At 47.0% G+C, this 18383-nt stretch overlaps 1 protein-coding gene across 1 annotated transcript in view; it reads right to left on the bottom strand.

The window, feature by feature from the left end:
* The window catches only part of KCNJ14 (potassium inwardly rectifying channel subfamily J member 14), a 397058-nt gene that overhangs the window by 290943 nt on the left and 87732 nt on the right, over positions 1–18383 (bottom strand). The gene's annotated exons all lie outside the window — the stretch shown is intronic.

The raw sequence follows: 18383 nt of genomic DNA, 5'->3' as shown, positions 1-18383 counted from the left end.
TGATGTCAGAATGGAAACCTTGACATCCTAAACTATACCTCCCAAGATCCCACCTACTTAGCTACTGGAAATTAAGAAGATTGATCCTACACAGCCAAAACATTTCCGAATTAGCTTCAAGCAGCCCCCAATTTTGTCCTTAGATGACTGCTATTGGCAGGCAGGGGTGTTGCTAGGTCTGGAAAAGATCCGGGGCTACGCTAATGTTGGGACTGCCAGGACACGGGGCTAGATAGCCTTTTGGTTGTAGCCCCTGAGCTTCTATCCGGGGCTACAAACAAAAGACTGGGGGCTACAGCCCCCTCAGCCCCCTCCCACCCACCCAGCAACGCCTCTGGTGGCAGGAACTCTTGCACAGCTGCCATCAGCCCATTAGGGGGTGCTCAGCTAGAGCCAAAATCCCTTACCGCATGGGTAGTTTAGACCTCTTTCTCAGCAGTTCACTGCTCATTGATTCCTGAACAAAGCAACGACAGAAATGAGTGTGTATATTCCTGTTTAATTTAAGCTGCTAGATGCAGAACTAGAATCTACTGACTCCTCCCATACCTTTTCTCTCCACAACCTTTAGTCTTGTCAGTCTTCCTTTCTGCCTACTCTGCTGGCCTTACAAACATCAACAATACTTGAAACTGGAGTGGCCTGAAACAAAGAGGAAGTTAGCAGCCAAACGTTTGAGCTAAAGCCCTTATTTAATTAATCCTTCCATAAATTCATACAAGAAATGTATATAGTGATAGGTTTAGGTGTCAACAATGCAGCAGTGTCAGCAAAACATACAGCAATTACAAACATACAGCAAAACATTCATCAAACCGACAATTCATCCTGAAAATGCTAAAACATTCACAGTGCTACAATCCACTATTATTATAAAACCTTTGGTTTTCAAACCTGTACTAATCTAGTACCATTCGCTATTTCGTAGAGGTGTTATGCATTCTTCCCACTGGTGTGTGGTATGGCTATGTGTGCCAACATGTTGCCCGACATGTTTCATTCTTATACTGTAGGCTTATGTCCAACGAACTTCATCAGGGGCTACTGCTCAGCCAGAACCCTCCTACACTATCTAAATTTCTAAACACGCTTATATTGTGCTCTTGGCTATGCTGCGAGAAGCCTTACAATCTTTGAGGTTTTTCCCGTTGCAAAACATCTAAAGCGAAAAGTCTTGCAATTCCTTTCTGTTGGCGGTCTAATGATTGGCCCTTATCCTTTAGAAAGACAGTCCTTTAGTGAGGGTACTTGTCTTCCTCTTGCAGGCTTTCCTACTCAGCCCAATAACTAAGGTAGATGTCCCACGTTGTGTGGCCAGTCTCCTTATTCCCACTCTAGAGACAAAATACATAATATCCTGTTAGTGACCTTGTGTAATCTTGCCTCTAAAACCATGTATAATACACAATTACTTGGTTACAACAACTACCCTACTAAGTTGTGGGTATCCGAGCCATCTTGTTGCTTATCCGGGTTCTGTGTGTGGACTTCCTCCCGTGTGGGTGGTCAACTAGTGACACGGGAAACAAAAAATCCCACGTTATCCTTAGAACCATTTGCCCACTCTGTCACTCTTATACTTGTGCATCGCTAGGTTCTCAACTTACTAGCAGTACAGAACTCTGGCGTTTCTGCTTGTGGCTTCTTACGGGGACCAAAATGGTTCTGGGATTCGCTCTTTTCCCTGTGCAGATGATCCGCTACTGACACGGGAAACAAAACCCCCATTGGCGTTAGACCAAAATGTACCCTCGGGCTCACTTGTACTTATGTAGCGGTAGAATCCCCCACTTACTACAAGTGCAGAATTTTCCAACACCGTTGTTTGGGGCTTCTCTCTGTGACTGCACAGTATCTCCCGGTCACATACTTCTGAGTTTTTGTGGTTTCGCATTACTGTTTTGTTGATACAGTTTCTAACCAATGCGTCTCCTGGCTATGCACGCCTAGTTTCTTTTCACTTTCTACCATGAATGTTAAACGTGGAGGCAATTTTCACCCTATACTTTGAATGCTATAGTTATATGCACCCAGTCCTGTCAGCTGATAGCCTGCCCAGCTCCTGAGTATGTCTGGGCATTATGAACACATTTTATGTCATTCTACATTGTCATTCAGGCCATTTTGGCTACATTTAATCAGAAAAATTCATTCTTGCTCTTTCCTTAGTAACCTTGTTTTGTCTGCACCACTGTCTTTGCTCCTTTGAAATTTATGCAACACAGTCCATTTCATCTGTTCCCAGTTATGTCCCAAAGTTATATAGTGTTCAAGCATAGGGGCATCCAGCACCTTGTTGCAAATACAACGTTTATGTTCACTTATTCTAGTTTTTATTTTTCGTATGGTTTTCCCGATATATAACAGTTGACATGGACACCAGATGGTGTAAACTACCATCTCAGAGTTACAGTTAGATAGTACTTGTTTCCATTTTGTCTTCAGTCCAATGTCTACTTCCTTTGATCTGCTGGTGGTATCACAGCATTTGCATTTGCCACAGGCTGTGTGACCCTTAGAAATATCCATTACCCACGAGGAAGGGAGGCTAGGTTGTTTCTCAAGCCTGAGGCTGATGTCGTTCTTCATAAGTTGATCTCTCAGATTCGTGCTTCTTTTAACTCTGTGTTCTTTGTTATATATGTATTGTAAGTTGTGGTTTTGTTCGTGTAGTTATGAAGAATGTTTTCCTTGTAAATGTCTATGTGAAAAATTCTGTGAACTGATGCACATTAAATAATATTAAAATTTTAAAAAGCGTGCTGATAACCGGAGTCCATTTGATGTAGGCAGAGAAAGGGGATGGAGTTAGAACATCCAAGGAGAGAGCTTCAGTCCACACAGTGGTGCCACCAACGTGGATATTGCTAGGACTTCCAAACTTCTTGTCTCCTCTCCCCACTTCCTGCAGACAGAACGCTCTGGGTATGACACCAGAAGGCAAATGGCACTTGTCACAGCAGCTTAGATTGGACCATTAACAAAAGGCTTGGTATGGACCAATTTGATGGAGCATTTTGACTATATAATGGGTGGGTGGGGTGGGTGACCCTTGGGTGACCCTCCCCTTAATAAAATCATCTCTGGGCATTTCTTGAAGAAGAATTCATCTGGAACTCTTCTGGGTGTACAGTCCTGCTCCATAGTTTTCTGTCATAGCGGTGGAGACAGAGACATCCAAGCAAGAGACAAGCCTTGCTCCCCAATCAAGGCGTATCTTCTGCCTGAACACTGGAACCAGACCCCTACTTACTGAAGGCAAAGGATCCGTGCAGGTGCCCCCTGGTGACCTTATTCAAGTGGAAGTGGAGAATCAACGACTGCTATTTCCCGTGGAGACCCTGGACTGGGCCTTCTAGCAACTCAGCAGGCCAGAATCAGCACAAAGCTTGTATCAAGCATCGAGAACGCCCTCTACTCACTTCTGGCAGCTGCAGAGCTGGGCTTCAATTTCTCACGCTTCTCCATTCATGGGGCCTCCAACATTTACAACCCATTCAGTGGAGACATAAGGAGCAGGCTTCAAGTTTTCTTCCTGCTCCATTTATGGGGCCTCCAACCCTCCTAACTCCTTTAGTGGAGACGTAGACCCTGTAGCAAAAGAACATTATGCTTAAGGATAATACTATACCGGATGTGTGTCAATGGCTTTAGGTCTGACCCAATGCACTTTGCACTTTTTGCTTTTTTGTATTGCTGAATTATATAGATTAAGTAAACTGTACTAGCTAAACAGATGTGTTGTAAGGAATACGCATGCACAGATTCATTCAGCATACAGTGAATGGCTGCACCATGTGACGTGAAGAGGAGGTTATGATAATTTGCACATAGCTTATCTGCACAAGCCATTTTGGAAATATAGGGCTGAAAAGTTGACATGTCTATTTTGCACTGTAGAAAAAAAGTTTACATGCATAGTTTGCACATTGTTTTTTGCATAATGGTCATTCAGGAAAAGCAGATGTACTGTTTTACAAAATGGTTGCATGCTCAAACTATATGTTGCTAGTTGAATGGGCACATTGATATGTAATTGTTGTGAATGTATTTGGGACTGCTTTATTGAAAGAATCCTCACCATGCATTTGCCTTGCATTTATAAATAAGTGAAAAAAGTCAATTTAACAGATCTGCGTTTTTGGCACTCTAACAGCTTTGAACTACTTACCTGTTTTTTTAGCCTTTTCGACACCGACTCAACCCTTTGAAGGCAATCATTTGACTTCGACTCAACACCCTGGAAGCAACCAACTTGTTGCATCTCGATACACTGGGAGTGCTTGCATCAAATCGTCTAGCTGGTGACTCGCTATTGGGAAGCACGACTCGGCCATTCGAAGCAGCTTAACTGCATCGAAGTGCCCAGAAGCCTGGCTTTGCCCTTTTGAGCCCCAAAGACAGACAATTGAGAGTGTCCCTGGGCCTACCTAGTGATTTGTAAGTCTCCCTGCCTTGCCTTCTTTTAAGACATCTCTAATCCATTGACAATTGCTGCTGGTTAATGTCTGAGTACCCCCGTCTACAAACCCAGAGTGCCCCTTTTTTCTAAAAGTCTGCTTTCTCTGTGTTTTCCCTTACAGGGATGGGACGTTAGTGTGTTTATTATTCGTGTGCATGTTTGTTAGTTTAATTAAAGATATCATTTTTTATACAACCTTAGTTGGACATTCTATTGTTTTGGTACCCCAGCAGTATTGTTGTTTGCTTTGCTTCTGTACCAGCTCACACCTTTCCGGAAAAGTATAGCAGCCCTTTGCCTGCAATACCCTAAGAGACAAAGGAGATATACAGGTCAGGCTGTGCCTGTTTCACCTGTATGATTGGGATCACTGCTGGTTTAATTAATTAATTTAGTAGTAGTGTGGGGCTGAGTTTGATTTTAATCCACTACTTATCCTTGTAGTCTTGCAGAGCAGTAGTCCTTTCGTCTCACAATAAGAGATTGGGGGTCATTACAAGGTTGGCGGTAAGGTGTTAACGGCACCGGTAAAGGTGCTGGTGCCGTTAAACTCTTACCGCCGCATTACGAGGTCCTTTAGCAGGTCCCGCTAAGGGCAGCTGGTTTTACCAGGCGCCCTTAGTGGGAGCCGCTAAAGGACCAGCATGCTAACAAGGGGCCCGTTATTAACGGGCCCCTTGTTAGCATGTTCCCCATTCCCATTGAGCCCTATGGGGTCTCAAATGGGAATGGGGATGGGTTCTCTAAATGGGGAAATATCGGGTCCTCCAAGGTTGGAATGGCCAGGTAATTCCCCATTCAGGGAACCCGGACCCGGTATGCGGTAAGGGGGTAGCCATGGCACTAACAGCGCCATGGCTAACACAAGGCTGTAACGGGTTGCATGACTAGATAGCAGTATGATATGATAAGTCATTTATAATGCACCTGTGCACAAGTGTTTGTAGGTGCGAGGAGGGGGAGGCACAGGTAGAAGCTGGAGGAGAGTGTATAGGCAGGTGCAAATAGAACGACTGGAACAAAGAATGCATCAGAGAGACAGGCCACTAGGTTTGCTTGCGCATTGAGCATGAGATGCCTAGATGCTTGAGGGAGACCAGTAATCGCACTGCATTCATTTACTCTAACATAGTTGCCCTGACAGTTGGATAAGGTGTAATAGAGTAACTAACCAGTGCCCTACGACAGGAACAGCTTGAGTCATCAGGGCGACCTAACTGGAACCCTTCTGTTCATCTGAATACTCCTGAAATGGAGTAACATACAGAAAAAAGAAGGCGACAGAAGTACTCGAGCAGCAGATCAAGCTAGGAAAGAAAAGAATCCTGCAAAGTGTTAAGGGGAAAGACTTGACCCGATTCCTGAACTGAACCAAAGATAAAGAGTTGAGAAAACAAGGACGGTAATTCGGGGCAAAGGAAAGCACACACGAGAGAGTAGAATGGCAGCGACAACAGGGAACGGAGTCTGGATATAGAGGAACCGGGGGATCCATAGCATGGACTGGTTGCTGTGGATCCCCCGGTGACGCACGCACCATTCGAATCACGATCAGGGACCTATCCAGGCCCTCATCAAGCCCCCGAGATCCTGAAACAAATCTAGCCATCAGGAACCCACGGCTTTCCCAGAGTGCATTCCTTCACCCACAATCCAGCAACCAATCAAGAATTGTCTACATACAGCATCACCACTGCTATCGCAGCAGCAGATATTACGGACAGCACCACAACCGGTGTCAATCCTGATGAAGGCCAAAACTCAGACAGGCTACAACCCAGCCCTCCATGGCCGAAACACACCTGTGTCGATCCCCCGTGACACAACTCAAAAAAAAATCTTTGTGTATGTTCTGTAGATATTGTTGTGTACACCCTGTGTTAACTACGCCCCGGACATTTTCCGTCCTGGGTGCACTTTGTTTAAATATAGGTCTATCCGACTGTCATATGTGTCTGTGCCCTTTGGTGGAGCCTTTACCTCAACATCATAGAGGTTGATACTTACCTTGTATTTCCACTGTATATAATCACACCTGTCCGTTGTCTTTTGCTTTCATGCTTATTGAAAGTTGTGTAAACTAATTAAGAAGAAATTTGTGTTCTTGAAATAAATGTATATGTTCAGAACCACACGTTGGCCTGTAAGATCTCTCATCCTGATTTTTTTAATATTTATACGTGTACAGAGAAGCTTCACATACAAAGGAGCAGACGTGAGATGTATAGAGGAGCCAAACAAAAGCAGAAACAGGCAAGGAGTGCACAAAGGAGCTGCACATAAACAGGAGCAGAAAGGAGGTGTTTAGAGGAGCCACAAAAACATACTCTAAACAGCACAGAAGGGAGCTGGCTAGGAAATCTGTAACAGTGTGACAAACGTTCAGAAGAAAAGTAGTCACTGGGTCTACATAAGAAACTCTCAGGAGGAATTGGTGGTTTCAATGAGCCAGATGCCCTCCATTGGGGTTTGTACCCAGTCTAGTCATGGTATGAGGTGGGACTTAGGTGGATTCAATTAGCATGGTCTTGTTCACCAGGAATCCATCTTTTGGGTGTGGTCTAGGCAGGTTTGAGAAAGTAACAGACTACATGAACAGAAAGCCATTGGGAGCACAAGTGAAATTCTGAAACAGATTACCGATTGGAGCATGTTCCTAAAATGGTGAGAGACGGTTGAAGTCAAGCAACAGGGTAGGAATTTGGTTTAGTTTTAATTGCCTGTTCAACCAAGATATTGAACTCCTATTCGCAAAGGCCATCTCCACTCCAAATTAACTTTTTATTTTTATAACTTTATTTAAAAAGTGGCATCAACATACAATACATTGCATTAGCATATATCTTGTTCACAAGAGTCATCATAACATCACGTTTGACAATTAATATATATATTTTATCTTGCAATTCTGAGTCTTTAGGGAACATCGAGTACTTTGTGTTTTGTCTCTTTTTATCTCTCACATTAGTGGTTTTGTCCTGGGTATGATCTGGGGTTACCCTTTCCAAGAATGCATGGTATGGGGCCCATATGTCCTTAGGTCTAGATGTGGAGACTATGGTTTGTATATATCCCTCCCCGTTTTCTTTCACATGTGCCAGCTCTTTGAGCCATTGATTGAGTGTAGGGACCTCTTTAGCCTTCCATTTCAAGACAATACATTTCTTGGCAATTATACATCCAAGGTTAAACAGTCTACGGGTTTTTATGTGCACCTCGCCTATGTCACCCAGGAGGTATTTTAGCAGTTGGGATGTGGATGGGACATCCAACATGTCAGATAGTGGTTGTGAGACATGTTTCCAGAAGTCAGCGACTGGTCCACAACTCCACAGCATGTGTATCGTTTCCGCATTTTCGGTGTTGCATTTCGGGCAGGTTTGTATGCATTGTGGGTTGAATTTCGTAATATGCCAGGGAGTGTAGTGTAGTCTATTCAGGGTCTTAAATTGAATCAAACGTAGTCTGGATATCAGCCATACTTTTTTAGTTAATGCACACATTTATGCCATTTTACCTCTTTAATCTTTATCCCAGTGTCTCTCTCCTATATTTCCCAGAGTTTAGGTTGTAATGGCATTTCTGTTTGTATTTTAGAATAAAGTATTGCTAGCAATCCTTTTTTGTTGTTATTGTGTATGACTAATTTCATACATTCATTGGCTTCTGGTTCTTTTGGGTGAGATGGCCATTGTCTCCTTACGGGAGCTCTCATACGGTAGTATTGCAATGTCTTTATAAGGTTATCATCTAGTTTATACTTGAATTTGTTTATGGTGACAAAGCTACCTTCGGGGGAAGAGGTCTCCCAGATGAAGTGTTCTGCCAGGGTCTCATGCACTTTGGATGTCGGCATCCTGAGAGGGAGGGAGATCCAATGAGTACCATAGCAGGATGCTTCTGCTGTACGGTCTGGTGATATTAAGTCTCTTCACTATGCGCCTCCAGGCATCTATTGAAGAGCGCAGTAGATCAAACGGGCAGGGGTCGAATTTATATGCGGTAAATAGTGTGGATTTAACATTGTGTGGTGCCGCGGATCGTTGTTCAATTTCCATATGCGTGAATTTAATGTCGGGTGTAAACCATAAACCTGCATAGTGTGCCTGTGCAGCTATATAGTTAATGTTCATGTTAATGTTAAAGGACATTTGTACCTCGCACTATCACTATCAGAGTGGTCCCCTGGAGCTCTGGCGGCTCTGAAAGAGGGAGGGAGGGTGAGTTAGTGGGAGGAAGCTGGAAGAGTGCAAGAATGCAGTGATGTGCTGTTGGCCTCAGCCCGGTGGGTCTGTTGGCTGGGCCTGGGTGTTTTCAGCCGGTAGTCGTTGTGTACTGTTGTGCGAGTCTATGTGTGTTTTTTGTTTTGTTGTTGCAGTGTAGTGAAGTTTGTGTGGTTTGTTGTGCTGTAGGTTTGTGGTTGTGTTTGTGTCAAGATGTGCGTCCCTGGGACGTGGCGTACCTGATCTTCCACAGGATGCGCGTTGTGGAGATACCAGGCTGTCAATTGACGTTGGTCCGAAGAATGGTAACGCCAGAAGCCTGCTCCACTCCCGCCCTACTGGCACAGCGTTGAAGGGGAACTAACTCCTGACGCCACAGTCAAGGCACTTCCCCGTGGATTAATGTGGTGCCAGAACAGTGCAAGCACTGATAGGGAAGGCCGTCCAAATGTCCACTTGAGCAGGTAGGAATTGGTCCAGCTTCTGATGCGGTAGTAGGAGGAAAACTGATGCTGGCAACAGGAAGGATGAATGATCCAACCAGGGAAGGTACTGGCCAGGAGGAAGCAGACGGGATCAGGCAGTGAAAAACGGAGGGCCCCTTGGTTGGTCAACAGAGGAGGGGACAGGACCCAGGCAGGGAACCAAAGGGGAGAACTAGCAAAAGGAACAGGGCAGAAAGGAGGCGGGGACAGGAGGAACAAGGCAGATCAAGGCAGGGAGGTACAGAGGCAGAACAGGGCCTTCCCAGTGGCTACGGGGAAGGACACAAACAGGCAGACAGGGAAGGACAAGGTTCTGGCAGGGCAGTTGAGACGCGACTGGTTCCCGACCCGACCGCTAATGAGGAAGTCCTTGCGAAAGCGAGGCCAAACAGGCAACGCCTCCTGGAACGTGCCCCCGGTGTGCGGAAGCCGGAAGCAAGGCCCGCAACGAAAGCCTTGCGCCGTTGCTGGACCGTGCATGCGCGCCAGTCAGGGCCCGGCGAGAAGATGCCCCATATCCCTGCAGCCCCCACCAACGGTGGCGGGGATACAATCCCCAGCGGCGCCTGGCGCCAAAGCAGCCCCCCAAGGACCGCCCAACGGTAAGTGAAGGTGGTGTCCTAACACTATGCCCCCTCCCAGAAAGGCCAGGAGCCCCAGGTTTCCAGGGATGGCGAAGAAAGAATTTGCGGACCAGACGGGGAGCGTGTACATTCCCCTGAAGCTCCCAGGTACGATCAGAAGCAGGATAGCCCTTCCAGTCGAACAAAAATTGAAGCACACCCCACCGGATCCGTGAATCACAAATCTCCTGAACCTCGAATTCTGGCACGCCATCCACATCAATAGCGGAGGGACTGGACCCTGAATGACCATAGGGATCTGGGAGATAAGGTTTCAATAAAGAAACATGAAAAACAGGATGTATCCGCCAAGACGACAGCAACTGCAACTGAAATGCCACTGATGAGATCCGTTTCGTGATCAGAAAAGGCCCAAAGTAACGGGGAGCAAGTTTAGTGGGCAAGTTACGGACTGGTAGGTTCTTAGAAGAGAGCCAAACCCGATTCCCCACCAAAAGAGTGGGTTCGGGACTCCATCGTCTGTCTGCCTGATCCCTCATGCGCTCACGAGCCTCGGCAAAAACCCTAGTAGCCTGGGCATGTGTTTTCTGGATCCTGGATACGTGTTCATCAGCGGAAGGCACGGTTCTGGACTGGACTGGTCCAAACGGGAAAAGTTTGGGATGAAATCCGTACAAACATTGGTAAGGACTCATTCCGATAGCCGAATGTACAGCGTTGTTTTATGCCACCTCGGCTTGGTCCAGATGGGCTGACCAATTGGTTTGAGTGGCATTAGCATAGCAGCGTAAATACTGTTCTAGCGTTTGGTTGGTATGCTCTGTCTGGCCATTGGTCTGTGGGTGGTAGCCAGAACTAAGGGCTCGTTGGACGTCGAGATGGTGTCATAATTGACTCCAAAAGGATGATATATACTGTGATCCACGGTCGGAGATCATCTTTTCAGGAAGTCCATGCAAACAATAGATATTGTGAAGGAAGGCCTGGGCCATTTGGACCGCAGTAGGGATTCCTGGAAACGGAATGAAATGTGCCATCTTGGTAAAACAGTCTATGACGACCATGATGCAAGTATTGCCTTCAGACGGAGGAAGATCGACGATGAAGTCTGTGGCGATGGTATGCCAAGGATAGGGTGGGGTTCCAGGGGGTTTCAATAGTCCCAGGGGTTTTCTTCGTGGTATCTTAGTCGGGGCACATATTGGGCAGCTTTCCACTTACTGTCTGATCTGGTTGGCCCACCCTGGCCACCAGAATTGCCTTGCTATCAGTTCCTGGGTGGACCGTATTCCCCGATGTCCTCCGAGCTTGGAATCATGGAATCCTTGTAGGATAGCAGTCCGTAATGAAGCGGTGGGAATGAACAACCGGTTTTCATAGTACAGCATACCGTCCTTTTCCTTAATTTGTGGTTGTTTTAGCAGGGTTCTCCATTCAGGGCTAGCCAAGGTCCCTTGAGCTATGGAATCCAGGAAAGGTGAGACGTAAGACAAGAAATGCTTTGAGGCAATTAAAGATTGATCCGAATAGTCATGTTCGACGTTATCCTCAAGCGAGCGGGAAAGTGCGTCCGCTTTCTGATTCTGGGAACTAGGTATATAAGTAATGGTGAAATCGTAGTGTGAGAAAAAGAAGGCCCACCTAGCCTGGCGAGAAGTCCGACACTGTAAGGAACGGAGATATTGCAAGTTGCGGTGATCAGTGCGGACCTCTACTGGATACCTTCCGCCCAGTAAATGATGTCGCCATTCCTCGAATGCCGCCTTAATAGCCAGGAGCTCCTTCTCGACAACTGCATAGTTGCATTCGCTGGCACTTAATTTGAGGGAGTAGTACGCCACTGGGAATTTCGTTCCCGATCCTTGATCCTTTTGTAGTAGAACGGACCCCATGGCGAAATTGGATGCATCGGCCTCAACAATGAATGGTTTTAGTTCATCTGGATGGTGTAGGATAGGAGAAGTGCTTAAAGCTTCCTTAAGGCATCTGAATGCGGTCGTGGCCTCGGTTTTCCAAAGAAATGGCACCTTGCTGCTTGTTAAATGTGTTAGAGGAACCGACAACTGGGAAAAATGAGGGATGAACCGTCGATAAAAGTTGACGAAACCCAAGAAACGTTGTAAGGACTTCACGTCATGGGGTTGCCTCCATTCCAGTATAGCTCGTACCTTAGCGGGATCCATCTGAATTCCGGAGTCATTGATTACATAACCGAGGAATTCGATACTGTCTTGATGGAATAGGCATTTCTCTGCTTTGGCAAAAAGATGGTTTGAGGACAGTCGACTGAGTACTTCCTTCACATGAGAGACGTGGTCCTCTTGGCACGAGGAGAAAATCAAGATGTCATCCAGGTAAACCCATACGGTGACTCCGATCAGGTCTGCAAAGATCTCATCCATGAATCGTTGGAAGACGGCTGGAGCATTACACAGGCCGAACGGCATAACGCGGTATTCGTAATGCCCTGATGGTGTCTTAAAGGCTGTCTTCCATTCATCTCCGGGTTTTATTCAAACCAAATGGCACGCTCCTCGGAGATCCAGTTTGGAGAAGATACGAGCTGAGCGAAGGGATTCAATGATGTCTCGGATCAAAGGAAGGGGGTACCTGTCCTTCCGTGTGATGTCGTTCAGTTGTCTGTAATCCACACAGGGGCATAGAGATCCTTCCTTCTTCTTAATGAAAAACAGCGGGAATCCAGCCGGGGACTTGGAGGGAGCAATATATCCTACGTAAACATTCTTCCAAATATTCATGTAATGCTTCTCTCTCCTTAGGGGTTAAAGAATACACCTTCCCATGTGGGATGACTGAATCAGGTAAAAGTTCGATGGAACAGTCACAAGACCTATGGGGAGGTAGTGGTATATACCCAGGTTCCGAGAACACATCGCGGAATGCCACGTATTCAGATGGGACGGATTCCAATAAGCAAACCCTAGGTATTCCGTTACCTTCCATGTTTACAGTGGCTGTCAGGGATCTTGGGATGTTCCTTGTAGTAGCGCAATCTCTGGCACAGAGAGCGGAGTCAAACGTCAGAGTCCCTGTTCCCCAGTCGATTTTAGAATTATGCTGCAGCAACCAAGGTAATCCAAGAACAATGGGATATGTTGGGGACCTTATTACATCCAACGATATGAGTTCCTGGTGTCCGTTGATCCGGAGTTGTAGAGGACCTGAGTGTTGACGAATAGGTCCCGAAGCCAGTGGAGTTCCGTCTATTACTTCTACTAATGAGGCATGTTCTTTGGTGTGAAGGGGTATGCTGTTCCTCATCGCGAAATCCCCATCCAGATAGTTTCCAGAGGCCCCACAATCCACGAGACCGAATGTGTCCACAGACTTACTCTGCCAGGCCACCTTGAGATTTAATACCATCAAGACCGCGGGCTGCATGGGTTGCAGGATGACCTCAGAGTCAGGAAGGACTGTTGCAGATGTAAGGCCCGTCGTAACCTTCTCAATACACGACAGGCCCTTTAGTTTTCCAACTTTCTCAAGGGTCGCCGAGGACAGGTACCCAGGAAGTGTCCATCACCCCCACAATACAAACACAGACGTTGATCTCTTCTGCGCTTCTTCTCAGCTTCAGTCAGTGGCCCTCTCATGGCACCCAGTTGCATCGGTTCCGGACCGGTCTCAGTGGTACCTGGTATCCCAATCGGTATTGACTGTGGTCTTGGGATTGTTCTTTCGCATCGCCGCCTCTCACCCTTGCGTTCCGTCAGTCGATGATCAATCCGGAGGACTTGGTCCAGAAGAGCTTTTAAGGTATCGGGTTCCGGTATGTGCAGTAATTCATCCTTATACTCTTCTCTTAATCCTCGTCGGAATAATGTCTTCTGGGTTATTTCTGGCCATAGTGAATCAGCAGCAATCTGGCGAAAACGACTAATGTACGTAATAATGTCGCTTGATCCCTGTTTCAGATCCACCAATCGGTTCTGTGCTGTGGCCGCCAGATTAGGTGACTGAAAAACCTCCAAGAACGCCTTCTTGAAGGCACCGAAATCACTTAGGATAGGACTGTTAGCAGCGACCAAGGGTGTTACCCAGGCCAAGGCGTTCCCGGTCAGGTTTCCGAGGATGTAGCCAATCTTAGCCTTATCTTGGCTGAATTGGGAGGAACGAAACAGGTAATGTATTTTACATTGATTTCAGAATTCTGCCACACGCCTCGGATCGCCGTCAAATTTCTGTGGCACTGTATGGGCCATGGCAGCCTCTGCTTGGGATGGACTGCCGGTTCCTTGAGCGATCATCTGTCGCAAAGCCACATTCTCTTGAGGTAGTGCAGTCATCTCTAGTCTCAGGGTCCTCATTTCTTCTCGGAGTTCCTGGACGTCGTCCATCTCCAGTTCTGGGCTGGTAGTAAGGCGTCTCAATCTGTCAAGATGTGCGTCCCTGGGACGTGGCGTACCTGATCTTCCAGAGGATGCGCGTTGTGGAGATGCCAGGCTGTCAATTGACGTTGGTCCGAAGAATGGTAACGCCAGAAGCCAGCTCCACTCCCGCCCTACTGGCACAGGGTTGAAGGGGAACTAACTCCTGACGCCACAGTCAAGGCAATTCCCCGGGGATTAACGTGGCGCCAGAACAGTGCAAGCACTGATAGGGAAGGCCGTCCAAATGTCCACTTGAGCAGGTAGGAATTGGTCCAGCTCCTGATGCAGTAGTAGGAGGAAAACTGATGCTGGCAACAGGAAGGACGAATGATCCAACCAGGGAAGGTACTGGCCAGGAGGAAGCAGACGGGATCAGGCAGTGAAAAACGGAGGGCCCCTTGGTTGGTCAACAGAGGAGGGGACAGGACCCAGGCAGGGAACCAAAGGGGAGAACTAGCAAAAGGAACAGGGCAGAAAGGAGACAGGGACAGGAGGAACAAGGCAGATCAAGGCAGGGAGGTACAGAGGCAGAACAGGGCCTTCCCAGTGGCTACGGGGAAGGACACAAACAGGCAGACAGGGAAGGACATGGTTCTGGCAGGGCAGAAACTTCAGGAGCGAAGCGGTGGGTCGGGAACCAAGCCGCGTTGAGACGCAACTGGCTCCCGACCCGGAAGCCGGAAGCCGGAAGCGAGGCCCGCAACGCAAGCCTCGCGCCGTTGCTCGACCGTGCATGCGCGCCAGTCAGGGCCCGGCGAGAAGATGCCCCATATCCCTGCAGCCCCCAGCAACGGTAGCGGGGATACAATCCCCAGCGGCGCCTGGCGCCAAGGCAGCCCCCCAAGGACCGCCCAACGGTAAGTGAAGGTGGTGTCCTAACAGTTTGGTTTCATACAATGTTAACATTGATCTTCGAGTGGATGCACAGAAAAAAGAAGCTTGTGCTGGACAGAAAGGTGCCTTTACAAGAACATATTTTCATTAGATGGTGCTGATATTAAGTAGGTGTCCTCGATGAGCTCTGCGAGACTCTTTCCCAGACGAGCATTATTCCTAAGGTTTTTCTCTCTGCAACATTGGGCTGTTTGCTGTGTCCTGAGATGACCATGTTAGCTGAACTACTGTCCACATTTAGTGGACTGGTGTTTCAAAAGGAGGATCTCACCCACATATTTCGTGCTGGCAACTAGGGGGCCCTAAAGTGTCACCTATGTGCCGAAACAATTGCATTAGGGTGCAGGTAGGAAGAAATGGCATATGAGGACAGACACAAAGGTTATAGGTGCTGTTTGGTTATTTACCCACTCATTGACTGCCTATGGCAGGCTAATCCCTATAACTATTCCACCCACTTTCTGCCCCTCCTCACCCAAAACACATCCTCTTGGGATCTCTTTGAGCTAATTATACCAAGCCATACCATCAAATGGTGTGCTCTAAATGCCTACTGGTGTTTTTCTTTTTTTTTAAAGCAGTCTTGATGACTTAATTGGAGGTGTAATCAAAATTTCTTAACCAGGTCTGCCTTCAATTACTTGATTTATAAGCACTATGCCTATCCAACCTTGAAGTCCTGTTAAAAAGAAGCCTTGGCAATGCCAACAGTATTGGCTTGTGTACACATTTTCCGGACACTGCTAGGATAGACCCAAACATTGGCATCATTTTGCAATGCCTTTCCCGTGTCTATACAAAAGCCATAAATGTTGGCAATGCCAATGAGTGCTTTTTCATGCACTTCAAAAATGTTGTTGTTAGTGGGCTCCACAAACGTGCATGTGCTTCTGAAGTCCTCTGTGTGTTTCAAGGCAAACAGACTCCCACCACACTTAGGAAACGCATTGTACAATCGACTCCTTCTCATTTTGTTTCATAAAATATGTACCTCTCCCTCACTAACATAATTTATTTTCTTCTGAGCCTCTGCACAAATGTCTTATTTGTCCATTACCAATCTGTTCTCCCTCCCTGGTTCCCCTGATCTTGCTCTGCACTGCCTACCCCCTCCAATACTGTTTTTCTTTCTCAGTCATCTCCCCGTCTGCACCTTCTTTGCCTCCTCCCAACTCCCGCCTACGGTAAGGGCAATGCACTTAAGATCTGGCTCGGCTCGTGTTTGGAATAAAGCCATGTCAGACATTTGCTTGCCCACCTCTATCCATGTGGCACTGTTATACTTCGAAGACGACGGCGCAGCTGACTGCGCAGATTTTGCAATATGTGTCGAAATATAGAGGGTACTTCATCTTGTATTGTCTTGGCTACTGCCGATACAAGGAACTTTTCATTTTGATATTACGCTACCATCAAACCAATGACCAAATATACTGCACAACAAAAAAAAAAAAACACTGCAACCATGAGAGAGGTTCCCGCTAAATGGAAGGTCAAAAATACGAAAGAAAAATGTGAACATTCTCGCTTCTTCAGGTTTATTTATTTATTGTCCTCTTGTTATGCGCTTATACAATAAAAATGTACTGTTTCAAAGCGCCCACGGGGCAGGGAGGGAGGGAGAAGAGGGAGAGGGACGAACCTACTATGCCCTGTGAGTATTCATAACGTGCAAGTGCAGAAAGGAAGCAGGGGAGTCCGAGCTCAAGGGTGAGCCATAGATGAAGTGCTAGGAATGTTGAGTGCTATACGGCCTGGCCCGCGGGAAGTGTAAGTGCCAGCCTCACGAGCAGAGGGTGTGCCGATGCAAAGTGCTGTGGATAGACAGGAGCGGGGAAGAATTTGTGTGGTAGGTCAAGGCCCCGAAGATGCATGAGGGCCAAGGACACTGATTCAGCAACTGTGGGATTAGCAAAGGAGAGAAGGGGGGAAGGAGGAGGTAAAGAGGAAAGTCTCAAGGAGCTTCCGGAATTTGAGAAGATACTGCTCAAGGGGGAGGGGGAGGCTATTCCAAAGGTGGGAGCCCGCAGAGGAAAGTGAGCGACCCCCTGCCCTCTGTTTAGCAAAATGCTTTACACACAAAGAGTTGGTGCCAGAGGAGCAAAGTGGTCTAGAGGGAGAGTATTTAGTGAGATAAAGTTGAAGATAGTGTGGTCCCCTGGCCCAGACAGCCTTGTGGATGATGCACAGGGATTTGAATTTAATCCATGCAGCAACCGGGACACAGTGAAGACTGTTTTGTGCAGTAGAGATGCAGTCCCTGGTGAGCTTAAGGCAAAGGATAAGTCTTGCTGCCCTATTCTGGATAAGATGAAGAGGTTGCAGAGTGGAAGAAGGCAGATTGAGAAGGAGGCTGTTACAGTAGTCAATCCTAGTGAGAACCAAGGCTCGGGTATCATTGAGCCTCTGCGGGAAATTGAGAAAAGGTAGAATTTCTTTGTGAAGGAAGAGCTGATAGTTGACTTCTTGCCAATGTCCTGACTGTGAGGGAGGAAAGAGGAGTCGAAGATGACTCTGAGGTTTCTGGCTTCAGTTGAAGGAGTAGGGGGGAGCCCAAGGAGGAAGGCCAGAGTGAGGGGAAGAAGGAGGGAGCAGGGGTTGCAATATGGGTAATATTTCTCTGTCATTGCCCAGAAATAAGTTTTGGCTCGTGCAGTGCCAATACGGGAAAGTGCACTGATGGATAACATGATATAATCAAGTGAAACACATTTTACTGGCCTTATTGCAGACTAACACCCACTGTTTTTCTTCAGGAGGATGGGGAGGTGCTGTGAAGGTCTCCTGGTAAGTACGGAGTGGTGCATGACATCCTACACCCAGAGACAGATTTAACCCCATGACCCCCTTGCGCTCCTGAGCAGCAGGTAAAGCGATCCTCTCCTGCAACATTTGCAATGCAAGTTGACCGTTTACTGGGTTGTCACAGTTACCAAGCACCCACGTATCTGTCAGAAGGACATAGGAAGGACTGGCGACATGAGCAAGGGACATCTTTGGAGCGCCATAGCTATGCAGATGGACCTGCCCAGCATATACTTAGCAAGGTGTGTTCCTGCCTGTAATGTGTAGGAGGAAAGGTTCAGTCTTGAGAAAAAAATGAGCAGTAGGAAACTTCTAGAACTAAAATCGTCTTAAAAAAACATTAAATATGCGAACAAACAGCAACTCACAGTATAACTATATTTCTTAAACTGCCGGACGACCGTACAAGGAAATCCACAAGGCAGGCCCTGGACTGCTGGTGCCTTCAATCCACGCAAAGACCAGGTGAGCAGCAGTCCTGAACTTTGCTGCCGCTACGGTGGCCTGATTGTGATTCTTTTCCTTTCCTTTGCTTCCCA

This window comes from Ambystoma mexicanum, chromosome 1q (assembly GCF_040938575.1).
Source record: "Ambystoma mexicanum isolate Mex_15411 chromosome 1q, UKY_AmexF1_1, whole genome shotgun sequence".
Classification (NCBI taxonomy): domain Eukaryota; kingdom Metazoa; phylum Chordata; class Amphibia; order Caudata; family Ambystomatidae; genus Ambystoma; species Ambystoma mexicanum.
The sequence above is the reverse complement of the archived record's forward strand: the minus strand, read 5'-3'. Positions and strand labels throughout refer to the sequence as shown.